The sequence below is a fragment of the Choloepus didactylus genome, chromosome 10 (genome assembly GCF_015220235.1).
Source record: "Choloepus didactylus isolate mChoDid1 chromosome 10, mChoDid1.pri, whole genome shotgun sequence".
Lineage (NCBI taxonomy): Eukaryota > Metazoa > Chordata > Mammalia > Pilosa > Megalonychidae > Choloepus > Choloepus didactylus.
The window spans coordinates 56,466,609-56,483,284 of NC_051316.1; the positions used below are offsets into that span (position 1 = coordinate 56,466,609).

A 16,676-nucleotide genomic window follows, 5' to 3' on the forward strand; every position below is an offset into this window, starting at 1 on the left:
CTCTAGATTCCTAGTTCACATTTCTCCCCTTCCCTCTACTTATACTCAGATAACTTCATCATGGACACCCCTGCATTATTTCCTAGAGACTATCCATAGTGATTACATAATGAAAATGTATTATCATGCTTGGAATCTTAGCATGCTCTTGTGGAATTTACCAGGAAATATCAGCTGGTAAGATAAATTCTATACTAACTATGCTTAACATTGTTGGGTTATGAGAGAAACATTTTTAACATCTTTGATAAACTTGGGAAAGAGCGAATTTTGAGAATACTGTGTCTTCACTTCAACAAAGATCTTAGGCTATTGACTGATTGCAGACCCCAGACATAAGTGATCCTTAAGAGACTTATGCAAAGAATACTTGTAATGGCCACTGATGATATGATCACCTTTTGAAGTGTCTCCCCAGTTCGTGAGCCATTCCCCCTTTCCTGAGAACCAAATCACCACTCATACCACCTCTCATGTTCTCACAGGGACCTGTTAGCCATGTTTTCACTTCATGAGCTTAGCTGTGGATGATTGGATCAGAGTTGATCTCCTGATCAAATCTGGGCCAAACTCCCTTTTGAGGCATTTGAATTGGAAGACAAAAGGATTGGACATTGAAAGGTAAATAAAGTTAAAGGCAGAGATCTAGAAACAAACCCCACAACTGCTGTAGTCTAGAATTGCTCTGTTTCTCACCCTTCCAGAACAGCTGCTTATTCTCCTTTTTCTTGGGAAAAGATAACTCAGTGTGGTGGACATTAAGATGTGCCACCTAGACTCCCGTTCAAGAGGGGACTCCATGCCGTATCTGTCAAGAATGGTGTTAACTCCCTTTGGGTTTGCCTCAGCCGTAGAGAGCTGGCTTACCCCAAATCTTACTCCTTCCAGGATGGCCCACATCTATTTCTGATTGTAGTGAGAGAGTAAAGGCTCAGTCGTTTAGCTCACTACAGGAAAATTCAGACAGGATATATATATGCTTCAAACAGCCTTGTGAGTTTGGCCAAAGTTTTTTCCGGTCTATATTACAGTTCACCTTCTCCTTCTGGCCATTCCTGCTTTCACCCCTTGCTTCTGCAGGTGTAGATCCCTAATAAATTTCCCATATGCCAAATTACATTTCAGCATCTACTTCAGGAGAACCCAACCTGTAACAAGAAGTATAGAACCAATAATTTCCTTTATTGTCCTTAACTTAAATTGAAGTGAATCTGTTGCTTGCAACCACGAGTATTAATTAAGAGTATTAATTGATTGATTAATTTCAATATTGACAAATGGGAAGCACAGATGATCAGTAGGGATGTGTAATGATTTTGAGAACATCCCTATTGATTGGATGCCGAAGATTTTTCAACTGCTCTCTTAGAAGAGGAGATAATTTTTAGGTTCTATTGAATTGGTGTCATCCCCACAGACTTACATTAGCTCTTCCTTATAACCCCTCACTCTTTGGAGAACACTTTCAGTAAAAACAAAAATAAAAATAATGTTGTTTATCTTCATAAATCTGCCACCTCACACAGTCATCGAAACATACAAGATGCTCCATAAATGTTTCCTGAATAAATGGATAAAATTTGATTACAATTTCATATACTCAATATGGTCTATCAGATTTTTAGCGATACAACTTGGTAGCAGGTAAGCATCTCATGCTTCTCATCCCTGTTGCAATCTTTTACCCTTATTTCTTTCCACTCTGCCCCTCTCCCCTGATCCACATGTTCAGTGTTCCTCTCCCCTCTTCTTTCCCATCACCTCTAACGTCTTTGCCCCATGGAAAACAATCCCTCCTACCCTTGTCTTCTCACTGAATACTCCCTTGCCTTCACTCTCCCCTGAAGATATCACTGCAGCTCTTCCCTGTCAAGACAGCGGCAACTCTGATATTAGCAGATATCTGTGTTGATTGGTATCAAGTGATGTTGAGGAAATATAATTAAAAAGAAAATCTTCTCCCAATGCAGAAAACCTCTCCACAAAGGTAGAAGAGAGAGAAAAACAATTTTATTATTGAATAAGCATTAAACCACAATGTGATGCGTCATGGGCATCAGCAAAGAGATTGCAAAGACGGAGTTCACCTTTTTGATCTGGTCAAGTGGGATACAGCCCATTACATACATATTCTTAAAATATTTCTGAGGTAGATTTAAAATTTGGGACTAGGGGCCCGCCTGGAAGTTATGCTAATCTCTTCCCAGGAAACTGGAAAACTGGAAGGTAGGGGCAATAACTTCCTTGATTAAATCACAAAGAATTGGAGACTTTCTTGCAAGGTGAAATTTGTAAGAGGCACATTCAACCTTTTATATCTTAAATTTACATACATTTTAAAAGGACAAAGAAAAAGGGAACTTATGATTACAGGTTTTCTAAAATAATACCAGAGAGAGATGGGGGGAGGAGGAAATCTCTTTCCTTATGTTCAATAGGGAGAATTAAGCCTTTTATTATTATTTTACATTTTTTATTTACCCTTACACTGATGAGTGTTAATTACGAGAGGTGTCATATCCTGTCCAGAGTGACCAAGGCAAGAGCCTTAGAGATTCTAATATTTGTAATTGTAGCCTTGTATCCAAGAGAGTGCTCAGCTCAAATTGATCCAAAGATGATTCTAATCATACTATATCAGTCAGGGGAGTTGGTAAGGAAATGGAAGCAACTCTGTGTAATCCAAGAGTAAAATTAAGTTTATCAATCATTGAAAAGGACATGGGAATAAATGGTCAGGGAACACCAGAGGATATCTTATTCCTGAAGCAAGGGATTCTCAACAGCTCACCAGAAACCACCGCAAATATTAAGTTCTTCAATTCTGGGATATTTCCACCAGCTATATAATCGATGAGTAAAACGGGTGGCTTTCAAGGATTAGCTGGAAGATGTGTGGATTCCACACATCTGCCTGCAGTGTCTTCTGAAAACAACTTCTCCTTCTCTACTACCTTCCAACTCATATGTAAGTGCCTCTTATCGGCCAACTTGAACCTGGAACAATAAGGGGGAGAGGGATCTAGGAAATGTTGTTTGCTAACTTCTCCACCATAATGTAGTAGTGAATTGGAAGGAGCTGGTGGGGATACCAAGTTACCAAGGAACTACTTACCATATTCCCTGTTGTTCCCAGGAAAACTGAACACATTCATGTAGGAAAAAAAGGCATCAATTTAAGCACAGATTACCCTGCCCCAATGTTACAGTATCATTCTATTGCTGGCATTGAATTCCTAGGTTCTTGGCCATGCCGCGAGAAAGAATCAAGGGCACAGCACAGATCCAGCAAGCAGGTAGAAAGTTTATTAAGTACATATACAAGAGGAGCACGCATGCACTTTCACAAGAGGCTGTGGGAAGGGTGTGCTTTGATAGTTTTTTGTTCCTTTTGTAATTTTTATTAACTGTTTTACTACCCTCCCCTTCTTCCTCCTTTGTTGATGCTTGATCTTAGATGACTCATTCAGGTGGGGTTGCTTGGCCCCAGGTGCTGTTTACTGCTGTTCTTCTAGGGCTATCTTTCTCCTGTGACTGACCACTTCTTGGAATTTGCCCTTTGCTCCTCAGCCAGCTGCTGCCCTAATTCTAACCTGCCTCAGTTCCTCCTTTTATTAGCCAGGTAACATAGCAGGAATGGGTTTGGGATCCAGAGTGAATTCACACAAACAAACATGATATTACCAGAATTAAACAGTCAATATACGCAATGTAAGGCTTGTCAAAGAAGCAATTTTTTTTTTTTTTTTTTTTAATCCTAAAATATCCACATTCTTTTTTTGGAACTTGATGCAGCATGTGCTTTTCCTCAGTCTTTCTGAATTTCTGAATTGCACTAAACATTACTTAAATGAAGGTAACAATCAATCCTGGCAGTTATTTCCCTCTAACAAAGTAAAACAATTTATGTCTTTATGTCTACTTGATTACCTCATTTCACTCTTGCCATGTTTATTAATAATGAATATCTGTTCCTTTTTAAATGGCACTGATCACTAATTTCCACTGCTGCTGAAGAGATGTGACGTGACAAATGTTAGGGGCTTGAGATTCAGAATTATTGTTCAACTTGATATACATAGGTATACAACTTGATATACATAAGCATAATTGATTTTCTAGACAATCTGTAGTACATACGTACCAAACAAGTTGGCAATACAGTACAGTGCAATCTTTTTTTTTAATCTTTTCTGGCATTTTTTGCTGAACCCAGAAGTCCAACTTAACTTTCATGAACTTGGAAAACGAATGTATATACATTCATTGTGTGATCCAACACCCTCTCCCCCCACCCCCACCCCCCCAATCCCCACCCCACTCCAGCCCCAGGTCCTGCTTCCACACAAGGATTGTCACCCGGACTAATTGACCCGCTTTCAGTTTAGGAGAAATCATCCTGATTAATGTTTCTAGCTATCTTTTTAACAATGTTAAATGGTTAGAAACAGGTGAGATGAAAGATATTTATAGCTTGCTGCAAGTGAGTGGAGTAAACAGTATTGATCTGCTATGAAGGGTTTACAGTAGAGAAGCATTCTCTATTTAAAGTGTAAATGCCTATCTGATTTACTTTTGGCCCATATACAAACATTGCTTTGTATGTTTGTATATAGCACACAAATGCCAAACAAGTTTTTCTTGTTTGGCATTTGTTTCCCCTCCTCCTTTTCATGTTTTTTTGTAAGCAGTACCCAGAATTGGCTTATGAAGTTGAGTTTAATTTTTGAAAAGCTAGGATTCTAAGGAAGAAAAAATAAAATGAAATAAGAAAAGGAAAGTCTAATGGACATGTATCTAAATTTATAATTAAGTCATAAGAAGTAAAGAAGACATATCTTTTCAAGGCTGATACCAAGAAGCAAAGCCAGGGAACTCAGCTTCTTGAAACTACCCCTGCCCTGTCCCATTTTAAAGTATAAAGTCTCCTTCTCCAATAGTTTATTGGAAAATCCTCAGGGAAACAGTGCCCAGGTCACACGGATGTAAATCTTAATTCTCCCTGTGTAATTAAAAATGTTAAATAGTCAAGAGAGAAAACTGAGATAGGAATCTTTCGGGGTGTGAGAATATGAATACGGACTGACACTAGTTAAAAGAGGGTCCAGTTGGTAGACCTGGGAAGGCCTGATGGAGAAGAGACTATTTCCTTCTATTCTGTCAGATCAGTAGGAAGTGCGGTACAACTCATGTACACATGCCCATTTAAATAAATATAAAGAAAAATTGCCATAACAGCATCTAATGAATTTATGAAAATAATATCACTTTTCTAATTAAATAATTTCTCAAGTAATTTAAAAAGGATAATTTATCTTATTGTAAAATAAAGAATGCACAAGTAAATATCTCATTCTTACTCCTATTCCCCTTTTTAGAGATAGTCTCTGATAAGCAGTTTATTTGAATTTTTTAGTTCTGTTTTAAATTGAAAATAAATGATCTCATTTTATGTTTCCTTGTGATTTGCTATTTTTAATCAGAATATTTTGGAGATTTTTCCATGACAGTACATGCTCATTCTTCTAAGTAATTATAGCATTCCGTAGGGTGTGTATAACAGTAAATTTCAAGCTTTTTCCTGATTGATGTCTACATTATTTTCAATGTACTTTTTCCATTAAAAACAATTATTTAATTAACAATTTTCAACATTGATCTGTGTGTTTATGTAAGACTGTTTCCATAGAAAAAATTCTTAGAAGTAGAATACCTGGTGTGCCGGTTTGGATGTATTATGTCCCTCAAAATGCCATGTTCTTTAATGCAATGTTTGGGCAGACATATTCATGTTGATTAGTTTGGAATCTTTGGATTAGGTTGTTTCCATGGAGATGTGACCCACCCAACTGTAATACCTTTGATTAAATTATTTCTTTGGAGCTGTGGCCCCGCCCATTTCGGGGGGTCTTGATTTAATCACTGGAGTCCTATAAAAGAGTTTGCAAACAGAAGGACCTCAGAACAGCTGCAGCTTAGAGAGGCATTTTGGAGATGGCCATTGAAAGCAGACTTTTGCTAACACTTTGGAGATACTAGGCCAGAGTTTGCTCCAGAGAAGCTAAGAGAGGACAAAACGCCCCAAGAGCAACATTTTGAAGAATGTACAGGATCTAAGAGAGGGGCTGGAACACAACCCAGGATCAGCAGTCGCCAGCCACGTGCTTTCCCAGCTAACAGAGTGTTGGGGACGATTAAGGTAGCATGTATGAAATCCACCCTCAGCGATGCCGGAGATATGCAACATGACCACTAGGGCTGATGCAATAGCGGCTTAAGTTGCCCTCAGCCTTCTATGGAAGCGATAGCCGTTCGCGCCTAAGATTTGCGCCTAGAGTGCTAGCTTTACTACCTGCCTTCTACCCCAGCAACAGTAGCCACCAATCCTGTGCTAGCCTTACATCTGCCATCCACCCTAGCAACAGCAGCAGCCAATCCTAGACTGCCACCCGCCTTTGCAGCCACCAATCCTAGGTCGCCACCCGTTCGTACTAGCCACGCCCTCTACCTTAGAGTATATATACCCTGCCTCTTCAATAAAATTTTGCAGCTTGATCAGAAACCTGTCTTGCTGTCGTTCCTCGCGTCTCTTGTCCCATACCATTCCTCCCTCACAGGATTTGGAGCTTCCGTTGAACGTCCCGCCGGCCGGGACAACAGAGGTTTTCCGGACACCATTGACCTTCCTTTGGTGAAGGTATACTCATGTTGATGCCTTAATTTGGACCTTTTCATGTCCTTCAGACTGCAAATTTGTAACCAAATAAAAGCCAGTCCATTTCTGGTATTTTGTATAATGTCAGCGTTCGTAAATCAAACACCTGGTAAGTGCTTTGTATATTTCAACTTTTGGTGGACGGTGCCAAATTCCTTCAAATGGGTTTTCAAATCATTTGCTCTCAAATCTATTTGTTGTTTTCCACCATTTTTACCAATATTATATGAATTTTTTTTTGAAATTTTGCCCATCAGATGGACCAAAAGTCTGATTGTTATTTTAATTTGTATTTTCCTCACTAGAAGTGAAAATTAATTTTTAAATGTACCTATTGGTCACTCATATATTTCTTATATGAATTTCCTGGTCATATACTTAACACATTTTTCTACTGTGTTAGATGTTTTTCTGAATTAAAAAGCTATGTTCTCCAAATAATTCCATGAATAGTCCATCATTCCCCCACTGATTTAAAAGGCTACTTTCATCATGGACTGTTTCTGGCCTTTCATTATTCATCAATTTAGTTGTCTAATTTCTAGTTCATTACTGTAGGTATTAAAGAAGGCTATTCCAGTTTGCTAATGCTCCCATTATGCAAAATACAAAAAATGAATTGGCTTTTATAAAGGGGGTTTATTTGGTTACACAGTTACAATCTTAAGGCCATAAAAGTGTCCAAGCTAAGGTGTCAACACAAGTGTTTCTTCACTGAAGGAAGGCCAATGGTGTCCGGAAAGCCTCTGTTAGCTGGTAAGGTACGTGACTGGCATCTGCTGATCCTGGGTTGTATTCCAGCTCTGCTCTCAGCTCCTGTGCTTTTTTTAAAATGTTGCTCTTAGGGCGTTTTGTCCTCTCTTGGCTTCTCCAGAACACTGGGCTAGCAACCCCAAAGTGTCAGCAAAAGTCTGCTTTCAGCAGCCATCTCCAAAATGTCTCTCTGAGCTGCTCTAGCAAGCTCCTTCTGTCTGGGCTTTTATAGGGCTCTGGCAAAGTAATCAAGACCCATGCTGAATGGGTGGGGCCACAACTCCATGGAAATAAACTAATCAAAGGTATTACCCACAGTTCAGTAGGTCATATCTCCATGAAAACAACCTACTCCAAAGATTCCAACCTAATCAACACTAATATGTCTGCCCCCTCAGGACTGCATTAAGAGCATGTGATTTTGGGGGACATAATACATCCAAAACAGCACAAAGGCTATTGAATTTTTTAATGCTAGTTTTGTATCCAGACCCTTAACTGAATTCTCATTATTTTTCAGTTGATTCTCTTGGATGTTCTTTGTAGAAAAATCAGAATAGTTTATTTCTTTACAATATTTATACCTTTATTATTTTTTCCTTATCTTATTGCATTGATGAAGACTCCAGGACTATGTTAGATAGTAAAGTTAATAGTGACATCTTTGTCTTTTTCCTGCCTTTTCTGGAAATGGCTCTAATATTTGCTCATTGAGTAGGATGTATGTTGGGTTTTTGTAGATAACAGTCTGGTTAAACCTTTCTTTGTATTCCTAGTATAAGGAGGGGCATTGTTTTTTTGTTGTTGTTGTTTACTCTCTGAAATGCATATTGATTATTAGTTGAAGCTTTTCAGCATTTACTGAGATAACACATAGGTTTTCTTCTTCAGCAGGTTAAGTTGTAGTGTATGAAGTCATGAACTAAAGAGAAAGAGAATATCCTACAAGTTGAGAGAGTGTGTGTTTGGGAGGAGAGAATAACAGATTTCATAAAAAAGGATTGAGAATGGGAATAATATTAGATGTCTCAAGAGCCACCCTCAAACTAGGAGACAATGGAGAAATTCATTTAAAGTTCTGAAGGAAGATATTTCTGAATGAGAATTCCATACTCAGTCAAACTTGATAGTCTGGTGGCTAATAAGTTTGAGAGTAGAATTTTTAAAAATGTTTAGACATGCAAGATCTAAGAAATTTTATCTTTTATGCAGTCTAGCTGTGATAATCTGCTCAAATTTATGCTCCACCCAAACAGGTGAGTAAACCTAGAAAGAGGAAAGCATGCCATGCAGGACACAGGGAGAAGAATCCCTAGGATGATGGTGCAAGGAAATCCCAGGAAGTTAGCTATCTAGCAGGCCTAGATTATAACAAGTCCTAATTATAGCAGATTGAAAAGCTGCTGATGAGATTTCATTAGGAATGTGGAACTAATGGAAAATACATATCAATATGTTGAGAGGAGATTTACACAAATGGTAGAAAATTTGAAGTTCTTTGATAAGTAAACAGAAATCTAAGCAAACAAGAAGCAACTATTAACTTCAGTGAAAATAAAAAGTTGATCAGGAAAGGTAAAATAATCATGGGTTTCTATAGGGCTCAGCTCTTAAAGTGAGTCACATGATCATAATATAAGCAATGAATATTAAACCAACCAAATTACGACCAAATTTATCTTGCAAGCAAAAAGGGAAAAGGGAGAAATAAAGAGATGATACATAAACCTGAGAAGGAAGCAGCAGCAATGTCAGCATGTTATTTAAGAATATGAAGACAGATGCCCTGTAATCTGCTAAAAGAGTTGAAAGTGTTTACCTGAAGAGCAGGAAAAGTTGACAGGTGGGATAGAGCACTGACTTTTAAAAATTGTTTTAAAAGGTAGACATGTAGAAATGTTTGTGTTTGAATGATGTAAATATTTAAAATTAATAGAAATAAAAATGAATGTGAAAAACTATTATAAAAGAAAAACAATTCTGATCTTATAGGCATTTTTAGGATTAGATTTTTGACTAGAAAGAAAGAAAGAGGGGGACATTGAGTGATATAGTATAAGCCAACCTAACTCCATAAACAAAAGTCAGGGATAATCCAGTATTTAAAAGAGAAGGAAACTTGAAATATACATACCTTAATACAACTTGGCCATACCCAAAACACATAATAGTCTAAAACATGGTGAAAGCACGAACAAATAGCTAATGCATGACGACTAAGTTTCCTTATTTATTTTTTAGGCTTTAATCATAAATTTTTCCAAACATAAAAGTCCAGAGAATAACTGTCATTCAGTACTTTATTATTATTGCTACTACTACCATTATTATATTAGGGTAATACTGCATGTGATGGTTAGGTTCGTGTGTCAGCTGGGCCAGGTGATAGTACCCAGCTGTCTGGTCAAGCAGACACTGGCCTAACAATTGCTGTGAGGACGTTTGAGGCTGGTTGAACCAACAGGCTGGTTTATTAAATCATCAGTCAATTGACTGCAGCTTTGACTGATGACTCACCAAAGGGCATGTCTTCCACACTGAGAGAATGCAATTGGCTGGATTTAATCCAATTAATCAGTTGAAGACTTACAAGTGAGACAGATAGAGGACCTTCACTTCTTCTTCAGCTGCCCAGCAAAGCATTTCCTGAGGAGTTCGTCGAAATTGCCAGTTTGTTTCCTGAGGATTTCATCGAACACGTTAGCCAGAGATCCCAGTTCATTTCCTGAGGAGTTCGTCGAAGTTGTCGGTTCGTTTCCTGAGGAGTTCATCAGACATCTTGCTTGGAGTTGACAGTTTGCTGACTGCCCTACAGAATTTGGACTCATGAATACCCACAGTTGTGTGAGTCACTTTTATAAATTTTATACTCGTAGATATGTCTCATTGATTCTGTTTCCCTAGAGAACCCTAACTAATACAACTTGGTACCAAAAGTGGGGTGCACAGCAGCACTCCATCATAAAATGGAAATGGTATATACGAGATAGAGCTCAAGCAGGTCCTGAAAGTACAAGTAAGTTACATGAGGAAGTGGCCCAAATGCCTATGGCCCCCACTCCTTCCACCTTACCTTCTCTTTCCCAGCCCACAGCTATGGCATCTTGGGGAGTTCCTTATGATCAGTTGACTAAGGAAGAGAAAACTCGGGCCTGGTTTACAGATGGTTCTGCACGATATGCAGGCACTACCCAAAAGTGGACAGCTGCAGCACTGCAGCCCCTTTCTGGGATGTCCCTGAAGGACAGTGGTGAGGGGAAATCCTCCCAGTGGGCAGAACGTCAAGCAGTGTACCTGGTTGTTCACTTTGCTTGGAAGGAGAACTGGCCAGAGGTGCATTTGTATTCTGATTCCTGGGCTGTTGCTAATGGTTTGTCTCGATGGTCAGGGACTTGGAAGGAACATGATTGGAAGATTGGTGACAAAGAAGTCTGGGGAAGGGGTATGTGGATAGACCTTTCTGAGTAGGCAAACAACATGAAGATATTTGTGTCCCATGTGAATGCTCACCAGAGGGTGACTTCAGCAGAAGAAGGTTTTAATAACCAAGTGGATAAAATGACCCATTTGGTGGATACCAATCAGCCTCTTTCCCCAGAAACTCCTGTCATTGCCCAATGGGCTCATGAACAAAGTGGTCATGGCAGTAGGGATGGAGGTTATGCATGGGCTCAGCAACATGGACTTCCACTCACCAAGGCTGACCTGGCCACAGCCACTGCAGAGTGTCCAATCTGCCAGCAGCAGAGACCCACACTCATTCCCCGATATGGCACCATTCCTCGGGGTGATCAGCCTGCTACCTGGTGGCAGGTTGATTACATTGGACCACTTCCATCATGGAAGGGGCAGTGATTTGTTCTTATTAGAATAAACACATACTCTGGATATGGGTTTGCCTCCCCTGCACGACATGCTTCTGCCAAAACTACCATCCGTGTACTTACAGAATGCCTTATCCACTGTCATGGTATTCTACACAGCATTGCTTCAGACAAAGGAACCCACTTCACAGCAAATGAAGTGAGGGGATGGGCACATGCTCACGGAATTCTGTGGTCTTACCATGTTCCCCATCATCCAGAAGCAGCTGGGTTGATAGAACAGTGGAATGGCCTATTGAAGACTCAATTACGGTGCCAACTAGGTGGCAATACTTTGCAGGGTTGGGGCATTGTTCTCCAGGAGGCTGTGTATGCTCTGAATCAGCATCCACTCTATGGTGCTGTTTCTCCCATAGCCAGGATTCATGGGTCCAGGAATCAAGGGGTGGAAACAGGAGTGGCACCACTCACTATCACTCCTAGTGATCCACTAGGTAAATTTTTGCTTCCTGTCCCTGCAAGTTTAAGTTCTGCTGGTCTACAGGTCTTGGTTCCAAAAGGAAGAGTGCTTCCACCAGGAAACACAACAATAATCCCATTGAACTGGAAGTAAAGATGCCACCTGGCCACTTTTGTCTTCTTATGCCTCTGAATCAACAGGCAAGGAAGGGGATTACTGTACTGGCTGGGGTGATTGATCCTATCAAGGGGAAATAGCACTGCAACTACACAATGGAAGTAAAGAAGAGTTTTCCTGGAATACAGGAGATCCCCTAGGGCTCCTCTTAGTACTACCATGCCCTGTGATTAAAGTCAATGGAAAACTGCAACAGCCCAATCCAGGCAGGACTACCAATGGCCAAGAAACTTCAGGAATGAAGGTTTGGGTCACCCCACCAGGCAAAGAACCACGGCCAGCTGAAGTGCTTGCTGAGGGTAAAGGGAACATGGAATGGGTAGTGGAAGAAGGTAGTGATAAATATGAACTACAGCCACATGACCAGTTACAGAAATGAGGACTATAAAGGCATGACTATTTCCTCCTTGTTTTGTTATGATTATGTTTGTATTTGTCTGTAAAGCAAATATCTTTGCTTTCTTCTCTATCTTATCCCCTTATCATATGGCATAACCTGTACTGTTCATTTTGCTGTATTTAAGCTAAAGGAAACCAATTTTAGAGCTAATGTCACCCAAGGACTTGTACTCTATTCTGGAGAGATTTAGTGCGTTTCCAGTTGTATGCTGCACAGTGGAGTATTGTTAGGCAAAATATATGTCTGTTATTATTATCTACTTAGAGATAAAGTATAGTTTTAGGTGATGTGTATAATTTCCAAGTTGACAAGGGGTGGACTGTGATGGTTAGGTTCATGTGTCAACTTGGCCAGGTGATAGTGCCCAGCTGTCTGGTCAAGCAAACACTGGCCTAACAATTGCTGTGAGGACATTTGTGGCTGGTTAATAAACCAACAGGCCGGTTTATTAAATCATCAGTCAATTGACTGCAGCTGTGACTGATGACTCACCAAACGGTGTGCCTTCCACAATGAGAGAATGCAATTGGCTGGATTTAATCCAATTAATCAGTTGACGACTTATAAGCAAGACAGATGGAGGACCTTCACTTCTTTTTCGGCTGCCCAGCAAAGCATTTCCTGAGGAGTTCATCGAAGTTGCTGGTTCGTTTCCTGAGGAGTTCATCGAACACGTTCGTCGAAGATCCCAGTTCATTTCCTGAGGAGTTTGTTGAAGTTGCCAGTTAGTTTCCTGAGGAGTTCATTGGACATCTTCCTTGGAGTTGACAGTTTGCTGACTGCCCTACAGAATTTGGACTCGTGCATACCCACAGTTGCGTGAGTCAGTTTTATAAATTTTATAGTCGTAGACACCTCTCATTGATTCTGTTTCCCTAGATAACCCTAACTAATACATTGCATATACAGTTTTACTGCTTTTTTTCCTTAAATGCTTAAAAATTAATTTGTCCCCATATTATTATAAAGTCAAACAAAGTTTAAAGTATTTTTTTTTTTTTAAGTGGCATAGATGGAGAGATTTTACCCATATCTGAAACCTGGTTCGAAGAGTTTTGATGTGGACTGTCTTTCCCCAGTGTTTGAGAGCATTATTTGTTGTCTGAGAAAGCGCAGAAATGGAGAATCACTGAGTCAGAAGACAATGTAGATTTTCATTAGTCCAACTCACTCCTGATAAGAAATCCCTTCTATAGCATCACTGAAAATGGTCACCTGGACCAGGTGTGACTGCTTCTAGGGACAGGGACCTTACTACTAGCTTCATTTTTTCCTAGAGGAGCAGTGCTCTTTTCTATTCGTTTCCAAAGAACCAAACCTGTGTGTGATTCCAGTGTAAACTGACAATAAAATAGACAAAGTAGCATAACTGACTGTTTCAGTTATGAAGATTAAATAGCCTTTTATTGCAGATGTTTGCCAAAGAAAATGCTCCCCAATGGACGACTCTAAGCAGTTACAATAGATTTGATGAGGTTTTTAATTGCTCTTATGCAACTGGTAATGGAATGGTTTTATTAAATGTCATGCAAGAGTCAATCGATAGTTTAGAGGAGAAAAGCTTCTCTCTAATATATACCTCAGGCTTTTCCAACAGTAGTTTATCAGCAGGGGCAGTTCCATCAGCAACCACAAATATTTCTCAAGTACCCAGTATGTGTATAACATTACCATAAATGTGTTGGGGACTATTGGAGTAAAGAAAAAATAAGACCATGCTGCAGAGGATCTAATAATTTGAAGCAAGCAAATAGCTAGTGTGGAAACTGAAATAAAACATAGATATATGAATTTTTATATAAATATGTGTTTGTATATGTATATATGTTCTGCTTAAAATAATTCAATTTATAATATCATGAATCAGGATAAGAGAAGTATTAAGATTGAATATAAACAAAACTATCATTTCTCTTGTAATATGATTTACTACAAAGATTTTTGTATTTGTTTTCTTTGTAGTGCAGTGGAAAGGACATTTGGTTGGAATGTAGGATGTGTGTGTTCTAGTCTACCACTAACTGTGTAACCTGCGGCACTTCCTTAACTTCTCTGGGTCTAACTGTTCATCTGTAAAATGGAGGTTTGCATAAAGTTCTGAGGACTTTTGATAGCTCTGAGATTCAATGATTCTATGAAAGAGTAAGCAACTCTAATGTATACATATAATAATTCATGTTATGAAATTATTTTACACAATTTTTAAGACTCCAGTACATAAAGTGCATACATACTGTTCTGGTTTGCAAATGTTGCTATTATGCAAAATACCAGAAATGGATTGGCTTTTATAAAGAGGGTTTATTGGTTATAGTTTTACAGTCTGAAGGCCATGGAATGTACAAATTAAGGCATCAACACAAATGTACCTTCACCAAAGGAAGGCCAATGGCATCTGGAAAACCTCTGTTAGCTGGGAAGGCAAGTGGCTAGTGTCTGCTGATCCTAGGTTGTATTGCAGCTCCTCTCTCAGATCCTGTGCATTCTTCAAAATGTTGCTCTTGGGGCGTTTTGTCCTTTCTTAGGTTCTCCAGAGGAAAGTGTCAGGAAAAGTCTGCTTTCAATGGCCATCTCCAAAATGTCTCTCTTGGCTGCAGCAGCGAGTTCCTTCTGTCTGAGCTCTTATATAGGACTCCAATAATTAAATCACATCTCCATGGAAACAGCCTAATCCAAAGATTCCAAACTATTCAACACTAATATGTCTACCCCCACAAGGTTGCATTAAAGAACATGGTGTTTTGGGGGGCATAATACATCCAAACAGGCACACATACTAACATAGGAATCACATTTCCCACAAAATACATGTATTTTAAAACTAGGGTAGAAACTTTAAGGAATCATAGTTTGTATTTACCAGATTCCCAAACTTCCCCAAAATTATCTAAAACAATTTTTATCAAATTCAGCATACTGTCAAGCTTGTCTCTCCCTATTGGTGTTATACTCTCCAAAGTGTTCAATGAGCTATGCTCATAAATGAAAAAAATGTTGCTTTATAAAAAGAGTTGATCATTTCTAAGTTGGGTATTGGTATATTAGTAGAGCATGAATCACTCTATACCATTTTAGAGTTTTGTGATCTAGCAAGACTGAATCAGCAACTTGTCATCCAGAAAGAACTGATGGAGATTTTAGGAGGTTGTTGGATTTAGACTGGAAAGACCTGCATTCAAGTCCTGAATCTGCCTCTCCTTAGCTGTCTGACCTTAAGAAAGTCACCTACCTCTGAGTCTTTCTGCCCAATTTAAAGGGTGAATTGAATGCATGATTCTCAACCTTGTTGAAAATGAGATAAGGTACAGATTTCTATACTGCAAGGCATCATATATATGTAGATGTTATGGGCTAAATTGGGTCCCTCCCAAAAAAGTATACTGACCTAATCCCCACTACCCCAGAAATCACCTTATTTGGAAATGAGATTGTTGCAGATGGAATTAGTTAAGATGAGATCATACCTGAGTAGGGTGGGCCTTTCACCCAATAAGACTGGTGTCTTCCTAAGAAAAAAAGAGACACAGTGGAGAAGACCAGGTGAAGAGAGAGGCAGAAACTACAGTTACACAGTTACAAGTCATGGAATGTCAGGTATTACTGGCCACCACCAAGTGTTGGAAAAGGCAACGAAGGATTCTTCCCTAGAGCCATCGAAGAGAGCACAGCCATACCAACACCTTGATCTTGGACTTCTAGTCTCCAGAACTGTGAAAGAATACATTTCTGTTATTTTAAGCCAACAAGTTTGTGTAATTTGTCACAGCAGTCATAGGAAACAGAGTAGGTTATTATTACTTTATTATTATTATGTGACTTTCTTAATTCTGTCTGAAACTTCACATTTGGAATTTCATTGGAATTTGGCTTGCAGTTGGTGCCCTATGTTAAAAATTCCCTAACAATGACCAACAATCTGTTAGCAATCTCAGAATGTACGGTAGATTGGACCATCATTTCTCCAATCTTCATGCCCTTCCTATATTAGAACTACGCATCCATGCCTTTCGCATGTGACCTTGCAGTTTTGCCTATTAGAGATAGTTTCTTTTCTCACCCTTGAATGTCAAGCTTGGCTCTGTTACTTTCTTCAGACAGTAGAATGTGGACAGAAGTGGCAGCATGCCAGTTGCAAGCCAGGACCACAAAAGGCACTGCGTATTTCCACTTGCCCTGTGGTGCCTCTGCCATATGCCAGGAGGAGAATGTACCTGGCTATGTACTGGTCCAGGAGGGATGAGAGAAATGTGGAGCGGACCCAAAACCAACCTGCTGCCTAAATCAATTACCCAACTCAGCCTAGCCTAGATCAGTAGAACTACATTTGATCCACAGACCCAGAATAAA

At 39.4% G+C, this 16,676-nt stretch overlaps 1 pseudogene; it reads left to right on the forward strand.

Annotated features, from left to right (window-relative positions):
- Window positions 1–2,049: 2,049 nt before the first annotated feature.
- The window catches only part of LOC119545201, a 114,624-nt pseudogene continuing 99,997 nt past the window's right edge, over window positions 2,050–16,676 (forward strand).